The sequence below is a fragment of the Mus musculus genome, chromosome 6 (assembly GCF_000001635.26).
Source record: "Mus musculus strain C57BL/6J chromosome 6, GRCm38.p6 C57BL/6J".
In the NCBI taxonomy this organism is placed as follows: domain Eukaryota; kingdom Metazoa; phylum Chordata; class Mammalia; order Rodentia; family Muridae; genus Mus; species Mus musculus.
The window spans coordinates 5,804,844-5,824,004 of record NC_000072.6 but is presented as its reverse complement, the minus strand read 5'-3'; the positions used below and the strand labels follow the sequence as shown (position 1 = coordinate 5,824,004).

The 19,161-nt window shown below is 42.2% G+C and overlaps 1 protein-coding gene and 1 long non-coding RNA gene across 10 annotated transcripts in view; one reads left to right on the top strand and one right to left on the bottom strand.

The window, feature by feature from the left end:
• The window catches only part of Dync1i1 (dynein cytoplasmic 1 intermediate chain 1), a 302,440-nt gene that overhangs the window by 204,035 nt on the left and 79,244 nt on the right, over positions 1–19,161 (bottom strand). The window lies entirely within an intron of this gene.
• On the top strand, positions 4,168–17,577 carry Gm34527. The gene is made up of 4 exons (XR_377319.4): positions 4,168–4,242; positions 6,172–6,286; positions 14,320–14,406; positions 15,792–17,577. It is a non-coding gene; the product is annotated as a predicted gene, 34527 (long non-coding RNA).

Below are 19,161 nucleotides of genomic sequence, written 5' to 3'. Positions count from 1 at the left end.
TGGGTGTGTTAAATAACAAAATATCAGTTCCTCACAGGTGTTGGTGGTTCTAGTCAACGGCCTCTTTCTCCCTGTGGCTTTCTCCCTGCTCTGCTTTCACAAGCCCCACCCATTGTGTACAGCTGTGTCTATGTGTCCTTTGCTCTGCGTGTGCATGTGTATTTATGTTCACGTGTGAGTGCTTGGGTGCGAACATACATTTGTGCATATGGAGGCCAGAGATCCCACCATGGGTGGGATTGCCTTTTTTTTTTTTTTGAGAGAGAGAGAGAGAGAGAGAGAGAGAGAGAGAGAGAGAGAGAGAGAGAGAGAGAGAGAAGGTCTCTCTCCCTGGGACCTGAGGTTCACCAACTAAACAAGACTGGCTAGCCAGTGAGCCCTAGGGCGCCTCCTCTCCTTAGGGCTAGGATTTTAGCACATGCCACAATGCCCAACTATTTATGTAGATGTTGGGAGTTCAAACTCAGGTTCTAATGCTTTGCCAACTGAACCATCTTCCCAGCTACCGAGTTTCTGCTTTTTATAAGGAAACTAGTCATAATGGATTAAAGATCCTGGAAACGACCCCATTTTAACCTAATTACCCCCTTTCAAGAGCCTTTATAAACTCCAGTGATGCTGGAGGGTCTAGAGTTTAGGGGTTCACAGTAAGGATGGGGTGGGCAAAGTTAGACATTCTACTTCCCAGGCCATATTTGCGGGTGTTTCAATGGTTTGTCGCTAAAGCGCAGTTTATGTGGAATTTTAACAAAACCGTGGTTGTCCAACACCAGACCAGAGCAACAGTGTGACCTTCACGGAGTGCTTTGCAGGAGAGCACTTCTAATTGTGGGGACCCTGTAAGTCCATCATGTTTTACTATAATTAGACCATTCCCGCACACTTGAGATTTGAGCATCTCTAAGACTATGTGGCAACTTCAGGGCACCGAAAAATAAGGACGATCCTGGTACTTGGTACTTGGTACTTGGTCAGCAAAGAACTCTGAAAATGTGAACCATCACCTCCTACCTTTTGCAATTTTGGAACTTTGAATTTTGCCACTAGTTTTATGATAGGGATGCAAATCAGCATCTCACCGGATTGAGGGTAAAATTCGTCTGTGGCAATTATTTTGTGTTAAAATTATTATGTGTTACGTATATGCAACATTTAACTCTACTAATTAGTTATGTGGACCGTGTTCAGTCTCTCGTGTTATTTTCAGTTTATACAGGTCAAACCTCAGGCAACTCTCTCTGACTTCTCCACCCATGTTTTATTCTTTGAAAGGAGATCTCCCACGCTGAGCTAAGCACTGATCAAAATTCCTGCATCACGTTGCCTCAGAATTACCAAAATTACTGACCTGAGTGGAGATCCTTCTCATTTTCTTTCCCTCTTATGTTCTAGAATTACAAGTAAGTTCAATTGAGAAGACAGATGCATTTTTGGCAATTTTGGGCCCAGGAATAGAAAAATTATGTCGATCAGCTACTAAGTCATATTTTTTTTCCTAGTCATGTTTTGATTATTGTAGTTTTAGTCCCAAATATTTCAGCAGCAAATAATGAGACACTGGGAACTCAGAGGTGGCCTGCCAAAACGAATTTTATTCTTTTAGCGGAAAACCAGATCTTTGGCAGTGTTTGGTTTAAGACTATATATATATATATATATATATATATATATATATATTCCTGAAATATATAAACATTTACATAATCACATGAACATTTGCCTCTGTGACTCGCTGGAGGACAGCAGTGCACAGCTCTGCTTTGATCGAGTAATTAGACCAGGGACCTGCACTTCTCTTGAGCCAAGAATATAAAGCCCTTCATTCTAATTCCATTTTTCTTCTCTTCTTTTCTTTTCTTTTCTTTTCTTTTCTTTTCTTTTCTTTTCTTTCCTTTCCTTTCCTTTCCTTTTCTTTCTTTCCTTTTTTTCTTTTTCTTTTCTTTTCTTTTTTCTTTTTTTTTGGTTTTCTGAGACAGGGTTTCTCTGTGTAGCCCCGGCTGTCCTGGAACTCACTCTGTAGACCAGGCTGGCCTCGAACTCAGAAATCCGCCTGCCTCTGCCTCCCGAGTGCTGGGATTAAAGGCATGCACCACCACGCCCGGCTAATTCCATTTTTCATTTAAAAATATTTAGCAATGCAAAGGATAGATGCTGTGCTAAATTAACCTCAGAATAAGGATATTTTTGAAGGCCTTTAACCTCAGGCTATAGGACTGACCAGCATGGAGGACTGAAAGACAGAGAACTAGCCCCAAGCCACCACGGTCAAGCCTAGATCCTCGCCAGCACTGAACACCTCTTTGGGGAGGTTTTTTCATGTGGGTGGGTCATACATGGGTAACTTTGAGAACATAGAACTGTGGAGCTTTTCCTGAGAATAATTCATCCAGACTTTTACACCACTACGAATACAGTTTTGGGGGCTTGAATGATTCTTACTTTTGGGGAACATGTCTGGGACCCAGGCTTGGGACCAATTCAGATATAATCTGAAAAAAATGATATTGATACTTCTGTTTAAAGGTTTATGTAATTCTTTTTACGTTAATTTTTAACATTTGCAATTTGTATATTTAAAATTTAAAGTAAGCCATCATCTCCAGAGGAAGACTGCACCCCGAACTTGGTGGAAGAGAATGTATTCCTGTCAGAAGTCTTTGGTGGGTGAAGTGTTCTTGAGTCCTTGGCTGTGTGTGCTAAACCCCTTGGAGAGCTAAAGACCCTACTCAAGATCAACTAAGTCAGACTCCCTGGGGTGAAGATGAGACATTTGTGTGTCTTAAAGCCCCCAAAATGTTAGGAGTGTGCAGCCTGGCTTCAGAAGCACTAGACTGGAGCACGCAGAGGCAAGTCCAGACAGGCACTGGGTGGTGAGAACTCTGCGGGAGCCCTGTGCTCACAGGGGTCTGTGCTTGTCCAGAAGTCTGGGCAAGTTTGCTTTGTTTTGGTTGGTTGGTTGTTGTTGTTGCTAGTTTGTTTGTTTTAAAACTTTTATCCATCTCTCATACATTACATTCCACAGTTTCCCCTCCCCTACTCTTCTCAGTTTATCCCCCTACCTCCCCTCTCCCCCAGATCAACTCTTGTTTCCCTTTAAAAGAAGGGAGGAGGGAGAGAGGGAGGCACAGAGGGAGGAAGGAGGGAGGGAGGGAGAGAAGAGAAGAGAAGAGAAGAGAAGAGAAGAGAAGAGAAGAGAAGAGAAGAGAAGAGAAGAGAAGAGAAGAGAAAGCAGGCTTCCCAGGGATATCCACCAAACATGCTTTAACAAGATACAAAAAAGACTGGGCAAACAAAACCAAAACAAAAGCAAAAAACAAAAAAACAAAAACAACAAAAAAAAGCTGGGCGTGGTGGCAAACACCTTTAATCCCAGCACTTGAGAGGCAGAGGCAGGTGGATTTCTGACTTCGAGGACAGCCTGGTCTACAGAGTGAGTTCCAGGACAGCCAGGGCTACACAGAAAAACCCTGTCTGAAAAACAACCCCCCCCCCAAAAAAAAGACTGGGTACAAATCCTTCTATCAGAGCTGGAAATGGCAACCCAGTAGGAGTAAAAGGTGCCTGTGGAAGTTTTTAAGCAAGGATGCCAGGATCAACTATCATTATTAACCTTCTTGAAAGCTACCCTATCATATCTATGGAACCCATGAAGCTGGAGTGGCTAGCCAGGAGGTTTTGACTGTCCCACTCATGCCCAGTGTCCACAGACCCTGAACAGCATAGCTCACAAAGGGACAGCTCCCACCTGTTAATGCTTACGCCAGCTCAGCACCTGCCTAGGAAACCAAGATATGGTAGGGGGTTGTTGTTGTTCTTGTTGTTGTTTGTGTTCTATCTGGTTTTGCCCCTACTTCGTGTCTCTGTCAAAGGCATGCCCACTCGGACAGTGTTGATCAATTCACCAATGCCAAAGCGCTTTGAGAGGACACTGCTGCTGTCTAAAGGAGAGTGACTGACTGGTAACATCACAGAGGAGGGACTTTAGTCAGGAAGGTCTGGCTGCAAAGTCTACACTGGCTATTTGCCAGCAAGTAAAGTCTTCTGAGTTTATAAGATGTAAAACTCTCATCTGCCCAGCACAGGAGTGCTGAAGAGGAAGTGCGTGGACAGCAGTCACTAGGCAGGTGTGTGGACAGCTGTTACTAGGCAGGTGTGTGGACAGCTGTTACTAGGCAGGTGTGTGGACAGCCGTCACTAGGCAGGGAGCAGGAGCTGACCAACAGCATCACACATGTCCAAAAGGTAAGAGTTAATATGTGACCTATGACATCTTATTTTCTTCTGAGAGATTATTTTCATGTCCTAAAATCAAGGCTGAAAAAATGAAGCGCTGGAATAAAACTCTTTTTTTTTTTTTTTCCAGGACAATGCCTATGCAACCCATACTTCCTTTATCTAACTGAGCTGAGATTGTTTTTACCTTTCCTGTGCAGAATTTAAATTTTATTCTTACTTAAAACACTCAATAGAGTTCTCTTCCGGTTAATGAGATATTTGGAAAAGATGATACCATCTAAAATTATTTCAGTTTTAACTAGTGAAAGATATTTATTGAAAGGATATTTGATCATTTTTTAACTGATACAAGAAACTGTTTATGGAAATTTCTAGATATTGTCCAATAATATGTTTAAATGGTAATTTTTATCTTAAAAATTTATTAACATGGGTAACATACCAAGACTTTTACTAAGAGTGTTATGCAATACATTTATTTTTAATTTGGTTTTATGAGGTGTGTGTGTGTGTGTGTGTGTGTGTGTGTGTGTGTGTGATCATGTTCAGGCTGGCCCAGACTGCACCAGGCAGGACTTGAACTCACGATCCTACTGCTTCGGCTTCCTGAGTGCTGGGATTACAGGCATATTTGACCATATCCAAGCTTGCATTATTTTTAGTGCTAACTACATCTGTTCTCACTACAAATGTAGGAGGCAGATGAATGTAGACGTAGCCCATAGTCCATTTCTGCTCCTCAAATCCTACCCATTGATCATTCCTGTCGTTTTCCCACTAATTTCTCAAGAGCTCAACCTTTCACCTTGCCATGACCTCTCTTTGCTTCCATGCTTTCCCCATGGGATACTCATAGTTCACCCCCTGCCTACAATCTGGGCTCATCTCTCTTGCCCCACAGTGCCTATTTCTAGAATTTCTAATCTACTTAGTGCTATTTGCCTAAAACTTCTTGTTTCCTACTGTGGTTTGAATGAGAAAGTGTCCACAATAGGCTCCTGCATTTGAACTTCATACAAGCTAGTGGCACGCTTTGGGGAGTTATGGAACCCTTAGGAGGGACAGCATCACTGGAGGAAGCACGTCACCAAGGGTGGGTTTCGAGGGCTTATAGCCTTATAGCCTCACATCATATCCTGTGCTACCTCTTCTGCCCATCCGTTTACCCCCTCTGCCTTCTGTGTGGGCATAAAGATGCAACCAGCTGGTTTCCTTCTGCAAACACCCCCATGCCTTCCTTTCAACCCAACTCTAGGTCTTGGAACCATAAATCCCCCTCTTTAATCTTATGAAACCATTCACAATGGTCCTGTCCATTTCCATGAAAGTCTATTGTGTTATATATTTACCAAAGGTGACATTTAAAAACTTTATCCCTTGGTAATGTTTTTAGTGTTTTAAAAACTAAGAGCTGGGAGCTGGGGAGATGGCTCAACTGCTAAAAGGTTTGCTGTGTACTAGTGATTCCCGGAGCCTACACAAACAGCCAAGTGTGACAGTGAGTGCCTGCAACAGCAGCACCAGGTGTACAAGAAGGAGACTCTCCTCTTCCTCCTACCTGCCAGGGGCTTACTGGCAAGATGACCAGCCAGCTCCAGGTTCAAGGGACCCTGTCTCAAAAATAAGGTAGAGAATATATGAAAAAGACACATGATGTTGACCTCTGACCTCTAGCTTCCACATGCATAAGCACACCTAGGCATGTGACCCTCCCTGCCCCCCCCCCCCCCAAGACACACATGTGCACTTTCCTGCCATTCCCAACGAAAATCATCTCCAGGAATCAGAATTTGAGGCTGATCTGTTAGAGGTCTTCATTGACACCCTCTCTGAAGTTTTATGGAACAAACATTTTCCAAAAATATTTAAGAAACAAATTAGGTATCTTCGTTTAAAAAAGTAACCCACACAGTTCTGTTACTAATGCCTTTTCAGATCGTTTAAAGTCGATGCTGGGAGCTGTCTTTACGTGCAATTCCTGGTTGTTAGAGGAGAGCCAGTAAAAGTGATTGCCTAGCTGAACTGAACTTCCAAAGGAAATTCCACGAAGGTCTGATTTTTTTTTTCATACTTCAAAGAATAATACATACTAATCCTGCTGCCAGGATCAAATTTTGTGAAACCTCTTGCTGCCAATATATTGCTGGTGTTGAAATACAACCCATGTCTCTCACAAACATACTTAACACATTTATGCATACATTAGTTAGTGTAAACATGCCTCACTTAAGTAGAAAGAAGTTTTTTTAGAATTTTACTATTTCACCACCATGTCATTCCATGGAAACCACCTTGGTGCTTCTAGCTGAGAGTCTGACAACTCTCACATAAAACATAACATATTAGCAGCAACTCTATTTGGGCAGGAAGAATGGCAAAGCAACTGGGGAGAAGTCTATGAGCCACATGCAGTTTTAATTAAATTCATTAAAAATGCTGTGTCTCTCAGTAGATTTGAGGACAGATAGAACCACTTAACAATAGGCAAGCTCTAATCCAGTTTGTCAAAACTAATAAGAATACAGATGCAATTTCTCACACAAGGACACATCCAGCAAGCTCACGAATGAGCAATTGCAGTGCATTTTTAAAAAGTAACATTTGTAAATTGTTGCAACATGTTACCAGCCTCAGACCAGGGTTGCAGTTTCTAATTCCAGTGAATTGATAAAAGGCGCTATTAATAAAAAGGTACATTTTGGGCAGCTGACATGGCTAATTGATCAAGTAATTTGAGTAAAAAAAATACAAGACTTTGCTAGGAGCCCAGACAGGGATGAAGTCACTCAATTTTCCAAAAGTCAGAAGGCCTCGAAAAAACTAGAAGAGGAGACCACAGAACTTTCATGCCTGACCAAAACCAAATAGAATGATCCCAACATACAAATAGGCGTCAGACGATCTAAAGTGACGAGAGATTTCAGCTATGTAGGGTAACCTTTCATTTTCTTACCGAAACATGCCAAGCCAAGGATTACCTAAACAGGGTGAGCAGAGCTGCACTCCTCAGTGAGTCGTCACTGGAAGGGTGGGGGGGAGGAACCTTTCCCCCTTCCTTGTCACGTTTCACCATCACTAGCTAAGGTCATGTTCAACATAGCGCCCCAGTCTCAAGATCTGGCTTATATTACAGCAGGGTAAGAAACAAATGGTCCCAGATGAACACACATTCACCTAAGCTGACATTTTGAGTAACTGCAATTGGAAGGTGCGTCGCTGCGAGCCCACCCAGGGATCCCTACAACAGCCCATACCACTGCTTGTTGAGAACATCTGACGATGACAGATGCTGTTTGGCTTTGCAAAGAGGCCCAGCTGAGGACTACTGTACGGGAATTGAGAGGGCAGAGGATGCGGCTGCTCTAGCTTGCTAGCCAGGTACTTGATAGAAGCACTGTCAGCACTTCGCTTCCCTAAGCTCATCATCGTGAAGAAGCCCTTCATTTTCCATCATCCTCTTGGTCCATTTCAGGAGGGGATGTTGACAGAAATACTTTCTCTCAGTCTTCTGTAAAGTCACTCACTCCCTATCTCTGAAAATCACAGTTTCAGGAAAAGCACTCTCCTACCCTTTGCTTATTTTATCCTCCTGATCTGTTCTTCACAAAGACTCAACAGGAGACACGGACTTGGAGATGATAAACAAATCAAAGACGCTGCTTCTGGAAGTAGAGAAGTTAGTGTTCAAAGCTGGAAGGCAAGCGTTTCTTTAATGGTCTCCAGAAAATAGGGAGATAGATATCATCAGTGTGATCTTAGAATAAACCCAAGCGAGCCTATGGGCACTGTACAACCAGCAGTGCCTGAGGCAATTCTTATCCACAGAACCGCTAACACATCACAAACGCACACACGTCACATGCTTCTTGTTCTCTTAGAACTTTTCTTATCCACGGTATTGTTCTATGCGAGGCCACGTGCCTGACTCAAACTGCTCAATCAGGAAATTTGAGTGGGCAACGAGAGGCTACCATGTGATGCTAGAGTGTCGTCAGGTAGAGGTGAGTTAGAGCTTATTCTCATTTCCTTAAAATCATCTAGCCTATTTGGTTTCCCATCATGCACAATAAAGAGACAAAGCTTCAATACACCACATTCACGGTGAAGATGACTTCTCACTCCGTTACAGAATACTCCAAACTGCAAATTTCAGTTTTAAAAAGTTTTGACTGTTTCTAGAGAACTATCATTTATCTATTAAAAGGAAAGCACAGTCATATATATGTTCTCCTGAAACAAATTCCTCTAGCTTGGTATCAAAACTAGAGTCCCATGCTGACAAGTCTATAGAAAACCTTTCATTTTCGGTGTCTATGGTAACAGTGCAGGATTTAGTTTTGTTTCTTTTGAGACAAATCACACAGTGGAGCTTCTATCTCCCAAGCTGTCTCTTCTCAGTTGCTTTGTGATCTGTGCAGTTGGCCACTCCTTCCTCTCCGTACCTAGCATTGGCACACACGTATGAAGAATTCTAACAATTTCTAGCTCGGTATAGGAAATCCCTCCCCTTCCTCCGTTCTGAATGTGAGTTCTACCTGTTCCTGTAACTACTGTGGAAACAAACTACTGCCCAGACTCCCTTTAGTGTCCAGTTACCTAGAGTTATTGACATTATCACCAGTATGTTTTTCCCTTTAGGACTCAGAGATAATATATATCATTATTCTTAAGCTGATCAAATAAGTACCTAGGTGGGGAAAAAAAAAACAAAGTAAAAATAGAAAGATGTAAGAATCAAATAGTGCCTGCTGAGAGAGAAAGGGATGGAAATATTGTTTTCTTGATGTAGGCACCCACTCACAGGCAACGGTGAGGTGGACCTCCCTTTTTGTGGGGGTCTTGATTATAACTCACGGTAGAGGGAAGGGATGTGTGCTCCTTCCACGTGCTGTGGTTCTCCTAAGGGAACATCAGAGGTGTGCTGAAATGTTCAGCTTATTTTTTCAAACCTACAATTGAGAAAGGCCCTGCCTAACCCAGGGCATCGGGGCTACAGGTTGCAGCACAGAAATAGAGCACTGGGAAGGCAAGGACACCTCCCTAGCTGGCCTTTGTGAAGAAGATGCATTGAATGTGGATAGAAAGTGTGTCCAGTTGGTAGAAATCCTTCTCGCTATGAGGGAGGCTTGATTGAGATTTCCAGGCTACCTATAAGACGTTGGGTTTATAAAGAGGCAAGTTCATACTACTACTAAGATACAGATTGGCCAAGGAGATCAGGAGTGGCATAAGCTAAGGGAGAGCTACCCTCCTCACTCCCAGTGGATGGATGGAGAACTGAAGCTACTCAGAAGGTGCACACACGTGTGGCATCTTTCTCCCAGATTCTAGACCTCTCCCTTCTTAGGAATAGTAATAAATCAGTTACATCAAAAAGGGAATATGGTCACTAATTTTTGTCTACCAGGTTCCTTATAATTCTACTGGTATTTAAAGAAAAGTCCTGTATCAAGATACTCTTCTATATCAACTATGCTCTTCCTTCTGGAGAGTAAGGGGAGAGTGGGCACTTCTCCCTTATGGTATTATCACAAGGCCGATTTCGTTAATGAGATGTTTCAGATTTAGGTGTTTGACTCTCTAAAGGGAGCCAGGCAAAACACTGGCCCCACTTTCTAACGGTTTGAGTCCTCATTGCTTACGACTTTCCTTCTTGTTTTATTCCACAAGAGCCAAGCCTGCTTTTCCTTCCACTTTTAAAGGTGTCTTCATTTCCTCTACTTAGAAACTACTTTAAAAATTACATTTTTATTTAACATTTCTGTGGAGAGAGAGAGAGAGAGAGAGAGAGAGAGAGAGAGAGAGAATGAGCCACTGCATGTGTATTTAGTGTGTAGAATAATTTCTCTTTTTCTATCAACTCAGATCATCAGCTTGGTGGTGGGAACTTTCACCTCTTTAGCCATCTTGCCTGCCCTTCTTGTGAATACTTTTTATTGTGTTTGTGTGCCCTCTTTTATTTTGTATCTCCTTATGTTGAAATTATGTCTTCAGTTCTTTAACATCCTCAGTCTATAAGATGCCTTTTCATTAAGAGTTTTTAACGCTTGTCAGTGTGGTATGGATGTCAGAAGGCTGGGAAAGTAACACAAAGAACATTGGGAGTTTTCTAAAAGCAAACTCATAGAAAAGTCATCCATTACCTGCTTCTAACAAAGCATAAAAATGCAAATTCTCAATGCAAAACACTAGTTCAAAACAAGGTTTGCTAATTGTCTTAGTTAAGGTTTCACTACCGTGAAGCCTAGTAAATCATGACCAAGGCAACTCTTATAAAGGACAACATTTAATTAGGGCTGGCTTCCAGGTTCAGAGGTTCAACCCATTATCACCATGGAAAGCATGGTAGCAGGCAGACAGACATGGTGCTAGAGAAGGAGTTGAGAGTTCTACATCTTGATCCTAAGGCAGCAGAAAGGAGACTGTGTGCCAAACTGGGCATGCTTGAGCAAAATAGCTTCCACCTCTGACAATGGCATACTTCCTCCAACCAGACCACACCTGCTGATAGGTGGCACTCCCTGCGGCCAAGCATTCAGACACATGAATCCTTGGGGGCCATTCCTACTGACAGCACTACACTAACAAACAAGTTTGTTTCTTACCTCACGCCCCTGAGGGCTTCTTTACGCTAGATATAGTGGGATCAAGTCTCGGAATCTTTCTCAACCCGGAAACAGTCCTGACTTGTGTATTTCCCTGGATTCTGAAGCTGTTTCTATTCAAGTATGCCTGATGTCATCATGTGCTATGGCCCTTGATACTACACTATCTCCTTATGCTGTTATTTTATGTCATCTTAGTGTCTTTGGTTTGTTTTCCCTTTTTGCTTTAGCAGTACATTTTTTTTCACTGAAGCATCCTTTTCCTGGTATTGTAGTGTACATCTCTTTAGAGGTCACTGAATTTCTCTTCTGCTAACCACACCCTTGTTTATATTGGCACACACACTTGCTCGTGTGCATTTGTATATTCTCCCGGGGTCACTCCTTGGGTCAATCCCTGGGTCACTATCTCCCTGGGTCACTATCCATACCCCATCTCGCTGCTCTCTATCCTGCCACGGCATCATGTGTTTAGCACATTGTATTCTCTGTGTGTTTCAGGACTTTTTTTGTCCCATTATTATTCCTTACATTAAGTGAATTTTCTCTAATGTAGCGTGTTAATTTTAAGTGACTGTTCACTATTATTTTGAGCTATTATCACCATGGTTGCCCTAAGCCTAACCACGTACATTATAACTTCAAATTCCTATTAACATAATTCTAATGAAATATAGGAATGTTATTCCCATATATGTCTACTCTCTTTCTTCCCCTTTAATGCTATCATTATATACACAAATGTTACAAGCTCAGGGATGCATCTATAATTGTTACTTTCTAGGGTTTTACACATTTTCTGGAAGTTGAGAGAAGAAAGGATTGCAATTATGTACTTACAGCTTTTGTTATGTAAGGTTCATTGTTCTCAGGTCTGGTTCCTGGGGCCATTTGTTCCCGGGGCACCAGACTGTCTCTTGGAGTCATTTCCTTAAGTCAACTACAGCTTGGCTCCCACCTGGCTTCTTCATGCTGCTTTTACAGAGTAGATTGTATTTCTATGTATTATCTGTCCAACAGCACAAGTATAGATGCTACATCCACACAGCTGCTTTTTAAATCAGAATGTAGGAAGGAAAAAAATGCAGTTTCTGCAGTCTACATGCCTACTTTGTTTTCCCTTTCTGTGCATTTAACTTCCTGCCTGGGGCCACTTGCTAGAATCAAGGAGAATATTCTCTGTGGCTTTCATTTTACTTACTTCATTTTGGTGCTGCTGGGCTGGAACCAGTGTGTTATAAAATACTCAAGCTATGTGCTCAACACCTGACCATTAAGATTTTCTGTAAAATGGGTGTGCAGCCTTCGTGGCTGGTTGTGAGAGTCCTTATCCCACCTCCGCTGTTCAGACAGCTCTTGTAAGTCTTAACTTTGGGTTGACTGGGTGCTCTTTTTGACACGATTTTCCACCGTGGGCGTCCTCTCGTCGTTTCTCACAAGGGGCCAGAGGCCAATCCTCTCAGGGGCTCTGCTTTAGGTGGAGACTCATTTTCAGTTTGTTCCCATGGCCGGCTCCTTGTTCTTTGCTTCCAATGTTCACTTCGTTCACCTCGTAATCTGTTACTAGAGCTCTGATTGTTCCATTTGAAACCTGTTGACTCTTGTGCTTTATAAAGTGATTCATCAAATCTGAAATGCTTCCACCTCTTAGGATGGACTTTTGATTGTCATATTGTATGTTAGGGTGTATGTTCATGTCCATGTAGATTTGTGCATGCGTGCGTGCGTGAGTGTATGTGTGTGTGTGTGTGTGAGTGTGTAGCAGAAAACAACCCTTGAGGTTGCTCCCAGGCATTAGTCATCCCTCCCCTCCACTCCTTTTTCTCTTTTTCTCCACCTCCCTCTCTTCCTTTCCTCCTCTGCACCCCCCTTCTCTTTATTCACTGTCCTGGAACTTGCCTTGTGGGTTAGACTGGTTGACCAGTGAGCCCCAGTAACATGTCTGTCTTCACAGAGCTGGGGTTACAAGTGTGTGCCAGGGCTCCCAGCTTTGTATATGCATTCTGCATACTTTGTTATCTTCCTAGCCATCATCCCATTAGTTATTTCTTTTAATATTTTCTACTCCTTTTTCTCTTCCCTATTCTTCTAGAATTATAATAACATCTACAGCAATTCACTATTATCTATTTGATTACCTATAACAGCCATATATACTTATTTAGGAATTATTTCCATAGTTATTTGGACATGACTGCACGTGTGTGTGTGTGTGTGTGTGTGTGTGTGTGTGTGTGTGTGTGTGTGTGTGTGCCTTGTCTAAATCTACCTGATTGTTAGTACAAACAACAATTCTGTTGCCTGTTTCACCCTGTATCAGGCTTTCTAGTTTCTGCAAAAGCGTGTAGGGACGTACATTTGATAATATAGCAGTTCTAGTCCCGTCCTTCTCAGGATTAGATGGTTTGGGTAGAACCTGTTCTGCCTTTTCCCTTTTAGTATCTAAGAGTGCTCCTTGAAGGTCACAGACTGCAGCAGGTGCTCTCTTGTTCTACAATGACAGGTTTGGTAATGTTTTTGGTAGCCTCTTTCTCAGATGACATCAACCGTCAACCTCCACTACTGACCGCCTGCTCCATCATGCCCAGGGGCACAGACATCTCCACTAAATTTTGACTCATTTACAGGAGTTTTCTAACTCAGTTTTTAAGATGTGTTACTACCTCAGGAGGGCTCGTCAGTTGTCTCTTCCCCAGGCTCTTTCTAGAAAATGCCCTGACCTGTGTTTTAACTTTTGTTTGTTTGTTTGCTTTTGAGACAGAGTTTCCCTATGTAGTCCTGGATACCCTGGAATTCTATGTAGACCAGACTAGCCTTTGACCTCAGAGATACGCCAGATATGCCTCTGCTTCCTGAGAGCTGATATTAAAGGCATGCACCACCACACCCTGTTGGCTTTGTTTTGACTTTTAAGTCTAACTTATGTGACTTGCTTTGCTTTTGAGGCTGTGCTTACCGTAGAGTACCCCTTATTCTGATGCAAAAGGATTCAATTCCATGCTCTCTTCCTCTGTACCCACTTTCCCTCAGCATAATCACTGAGCCACTGGTCTAGAGTCTAGACTGTGGGTGTGTGGCAATGGAATACATTGCTTTGAACTAGACTTTTATGTTAAGAACAAGGGGTTGGAGGTGTGTCCAGCAGAACTAGCCTCTGGTCACGCAGTTTGCCTTCCTTTTGTTTTCCCCAAGAGCCAAAATCCAGAAACACATTTCCACAAAAGTCAGTGTAACTGCAACTGAGGCCTTCATAGTCTTAAGATGAAGCCAAGGTAAGGCCTCCATCCCTCCTGTCCGGGCAGAGCTGCAGAAAAGTGCTTCCACCTGACAGCCATACTTACCTGGAACATAGCCTTTTCCACATTAGGGAAGGGAGAATGAGAAATGTCAACACCCCATTGCTCTCAGGGGTGAGAGCATCATCATCAGCCTCCAGTGAGGGTAAGGGCGGGGTGTGTTCTTTGCTTTGTATGGACAGGAGTTTCCTTAGAGCTGAGCAGTAGGACTGGAGTCAAGGATGGCGGAGAGACAGATCACAGATCCTTACTGCTCTTATCAAGTCTTGGTAAGTTCTCTTGGAAATTTTTTATTTGCTAAATGTTACTTCTACAATTTCCAGAGGTTTAAGGAAGTATGTGGGATGGCCAGAACACGACATGTTGTCAGACTAGAAGTGGGGCTACTGCAGGCTTCTTGGGCCAAGCAGAACATGAACTGCTATTCTTCAGGGGAAAAAAATCACCTGTAAACATCTGTAATATTCACTACTCCTATTTTCTCTTCATATACATATGTATATATACATATATATATACATATATATATTTAACATGTATTAATTAATGTATATATTTATTTACTCTTTTCATTTTTATATAGAGTGAAGTTATGTTTAAAAATTATTTGTATGTTTCTCCATTTGTCTGAATGCAGTCATTCTCATTTTGAGTCTTTTAGTGTACTCAGATGCCAGTAAGGAGACTAGAATTTAAATAGAAGAATGAAAATAGAATACTAAAGTAAAATTCAACTCTCTTCTTAAAAGCTGCATCTTGAAACCCCAAACCATAACAGTTCTCAACCCGGGGACTCAACACTCTTGGGAGCTGCATATCACATATCATGAATATCAGATACTTATATTACGATTCATAACAATAGCAAAATTAAAGTTGTAAGCTAGCAACAAAATATTTCTCTGGTTTGGGGAGTCACCACAATATGAGGAATTATATTAAAGGGTTATAGCATTAGGAAGATTGATAACCATAGTAGGCAGACATCGGGTCAAGGGCTATGTAGAAAAGAAGGCATCAAATCAAGGCCTGGAAACAGTGAAAGCCAGGAAGGGACCAAGTCATCAAGAAATCCATGGTGAACGCTCCCTAGAATCACTGACAAGCCACGCCTTTTCACTAGCTCCATGTTATGTCCTGTGTACCAGTTTGTCCTGGTGTCCAGAGTACCAGTGTCATTGGATAAAGGACAACAGATGTGAGCCAAGGACCAGCCCAAGGCAGACTCCTTTACGTTGTCTCTACATCCATGTTGGTTATATGATCATGTAAACCGCACATCTCTCCCCGCATTCGGCTGTGAATTATGGAGGAAAGTGGATAGGAGTGGACCCTTAGGAGAGCCTACAGGTTTCTATCCAAGACGAATGGAGCATACTAACAGAAAATGTTTAAAAGTAGAGAATGGACTATGGTTGTTTATTTAATACCGTTTCCTTGACAACCAGTAGTATTGTAGACAGCTGCAGACAAAATAAAGGAGCCAAGTTCTCTCTGCACTCTTGATTTATAAGGTGAGTAAATTCTACAGCAACACTCTAGTCTCATAATGTATAGGAGAGTTCTGCACACATCATAAATACCATTTTGCTGGTCACCTCTCTTTTTCATTTCTTACACCACAGTGATTATTTTTTTCCGTATATATTTTTAGCTACCCAGCATCCACTACTCTGTTTTGGACAGGAGCTCTGCAGTAGATCAAAGTGGAGTTGCAGTCTGCCCAGACATTGTGGAAGCTGAATGTGGCAAGGACAGCGTGTGGGGTCCTTCCCTGCATCGCCTCTCACTGCTAACACTGGGGCTTGTAACTCAAGACTACCTAATAGGCTTCCAGATGGCTCTTCAAATTTCAAGAGAGCACCGGAAAAGAACAGGGGAAATTAGAAGCTTGCAAGGCGACGGTGACTACAGAGCTTGAATTCTGGGCACAAACGGGAACATCCTGTGCAAGGAACATCGGGACTTCTAACCTGGCTCTTTCAGCTAGCATCAGATAACTGTTTCTTCACTGTATTCTCAAATGTCCTCTTGTCTATTGCATGGAGAAAGGGCACTGTGTCCTTTCTTTTTATAAGGTCACTTATCTCATCAGATTAGACCCACTTATAATGTCTTAACCGGGCACCTTTTCCCTAAAGGCCCTGGTCACTTAGGGCTTCAATATTTGAATTTTAAGGACACACGACTATTCAGTCCACTGCAGATGCTGCCTAGTCTCATATCTATTTCTGACCAAAATTCCCAAGCATTTATATCAATTCTGTAAAGTATCTCATATCTTCTGCCAAAGATTATTTTCTGTTCAAATGAAGCAGACTTCATTTCTATTCTGGCAACCGCAGATTCGGACATTACTTTGAAGGCTGGCATCTGAATCGTGTTATCTGGGAAACTGGTTGTGTCCTTGCTGGTTTTAAAGAGGAATCTCAGAGTTCACACGTGGGATATGTTGGGAGTAACAAACAGTTGAGTAGTGGTTCCTCTGTGCAGATCTTTAATGAAGCAGCCACTGGAAAGAAGGGTTTGGAGGAATTGTGTTGTCACTGCTACAGAGTTGAGTGCGTGGCACTAGGAGGAAGTCTACTTCTCATGGTGCTGGATAGCTTGAAGAGTGAGTGACAAGCTCAGTACTCCATTTTTCCCAAAGCGTAGGTCCAGGGACTTCCTCTGTGGCTCATAAATATTTATAGAAATGTTTTCCCCAAAGAAACACAAACTGTAAACTCTGTGGGTCCCTGGATAAAAGCTGCTAAGTTATCAGTGTCACCAGGTGATTTGCAAGAAAGTTATAATACTAATCAGAACATAACAGCAAATGGAACTGAGAAGTGGAATGTATAAGCTTGGGCATCCTCCATCTACCTAGAGTACTGAGCCCTGCTTCACAGTGAATGGTTTGTGTTTTCTGTTTGATCTTTGGCACCCTGTGTCAGCTGGTCCTAACACCAGACCTTGAGCATCTTACCTGGGGACATGGTACCGTCAATACTCAGGGAAGGCATGCACAAAGAGAAAGTGGGGAAAATATTTGCTACTTTAGGAGGGTTTACCAATCCTTACATCTATTAACAACAGGACTAGGGACTCTACCCTCTATCTGCACTTAAAGAACATTGATACTGGCAAGATATCTCATCTTAGTAGTAACATTTAATATGCACCCAGACACCCCTACAGCTTATCAACAACCACTTGGCTATTCTTTTAAGTAATAAGTTCAGAGGCAGAGCCCAGGGGTCTTGGCAGCCCGTAACATACTTAAGTCAAGGTTATCTACCAGGTTTTATTTTCTTCAAAGTAACTTCAAGGTGTTTCAGGATTGGCTTCCATTTGAGAAGTGCTTGATTTCAAATATCACATCCAAAAGAATTATTTCCCTTTATTCTCTGAAAAATGCCCTTAGTGGGCAATATTTTAAAATCATAGAGTATATTTATGAGGCCAAAGAGTACGAGAAAAGATATAACTAATCTGTTGGTAGGCTAGCCTCCCATCTCAACTACTATCACTCATTGACTCAGAGAAGGAAGGAAAACGGGAAACCACAGAGGCCAAGATAACCATTAATGTCCTATGTGGATTCTGGTGTTCCATTTGACAGGATGAGAGAAATGTATATCCAAATGACTCAACTAAAAATGAAAAAAGGACATTCGGAAGCTTCTCATGGATGCCTCTCTGATTCCAGGCAGAGGCTTATTTGGGGCCTATGTGAGTTACCCTTCTGGGTACAACCTTGCTTTGGTCTAACCATCTAACCCTGCTCAATACGGCTGATCTCACAACAGACAAGACAAATACTCCATCTGAGGGGCTTCCCTGTGTCAGGGAGGTCTTCTCACTATGGTCCTTCTCCCTAGTGATGCTGGACTGAAGCTCACATGTTTATTCTGGCTCTCAGATTTTGAACTTATAAAAGGATGGATCCTAGAAGACCAGGGCTGTCCAATATAAGAGCACTGACCCTGTGCCACAACTCAGCCTTGGAGTATTAGCTGTGCAACCGAGGCACTTGTACTTTTAGCTCACTAAAACTAATTTGGGTTTAACTTTTAAAATGGGCATTAGATTCTGTTATTGGAAAAAGTCTGAACATGTCTGGAAAACAGTGGCACATGGGTCTCCTTTTTTGATCATAAAGTTAATGAAATCGAGCAATAAGTATTTCTTAATGTGTAAGAGAGAGGGCAGAGAGGGAGGGAGGGGAGAGAGAGAGAGAGAGAGAAGAAGAAGAAGAAGAAGAAGAAGAAGAAGAAGAAGAAGAAGAAGAAGAAGAAGAAGAAGAAGAAGAAGAAGTAGTAGTTGTTGTTGTTGAAGTTGGGTATGCTGCCAGGATAGAATAGAAAGCACCATTTGAAGGCTGAGTTTATGTACAAAAGAAGAAGAATGGTGTTTCATTGATAATTTCACATTGATTACATTTTGAAATTTGAGTATCTTGAAATGATGGAGTTAACCAAAATATATTATTAAAATTATCAGTGGCACCTTATGATTTCATTGGACAACTTTAGACCAGACTATTTGACTTTCCAGACAACCACTATTTGTTTGTAGCTTCTGTGGTGACTATACCTTGGAGATCATGGAAAGTTAAGGTCGAAATCTTTTCCTAGCAAGAGCATATTTTGGGGAGTGTACAAAGGTGAACCTACTGTCTTCCCTAGCTACCTCCCTGCATACCCATTTCCAAGGTCCTCTACAGACATCTCTGCACAGTGAAGCCTTCAGGTTGTTATGCTTTGCTCTGGGCCAACCCAGGCTGCCCTTGTAATTCTGTTCTTCAGTTTTGACAGCACACTCATGGGCAGCTAATCCCTATGCTCATCTGAGAACATAAACAGGAGCCTGGCTGAAACATTAAAGTCCCCTGAAAAGAAGAATCTTACCTCTATAGTGTGTCCATCAAAGCCTCTAAAAACCAGTGCCATTTCACTAGGATGGCCTCCCTCCCTCCAGAAAATGCAAGGATTACTAGTTCCTGTTGCATCAGGCTCCAATACATAGGATGCTTCTAGCTC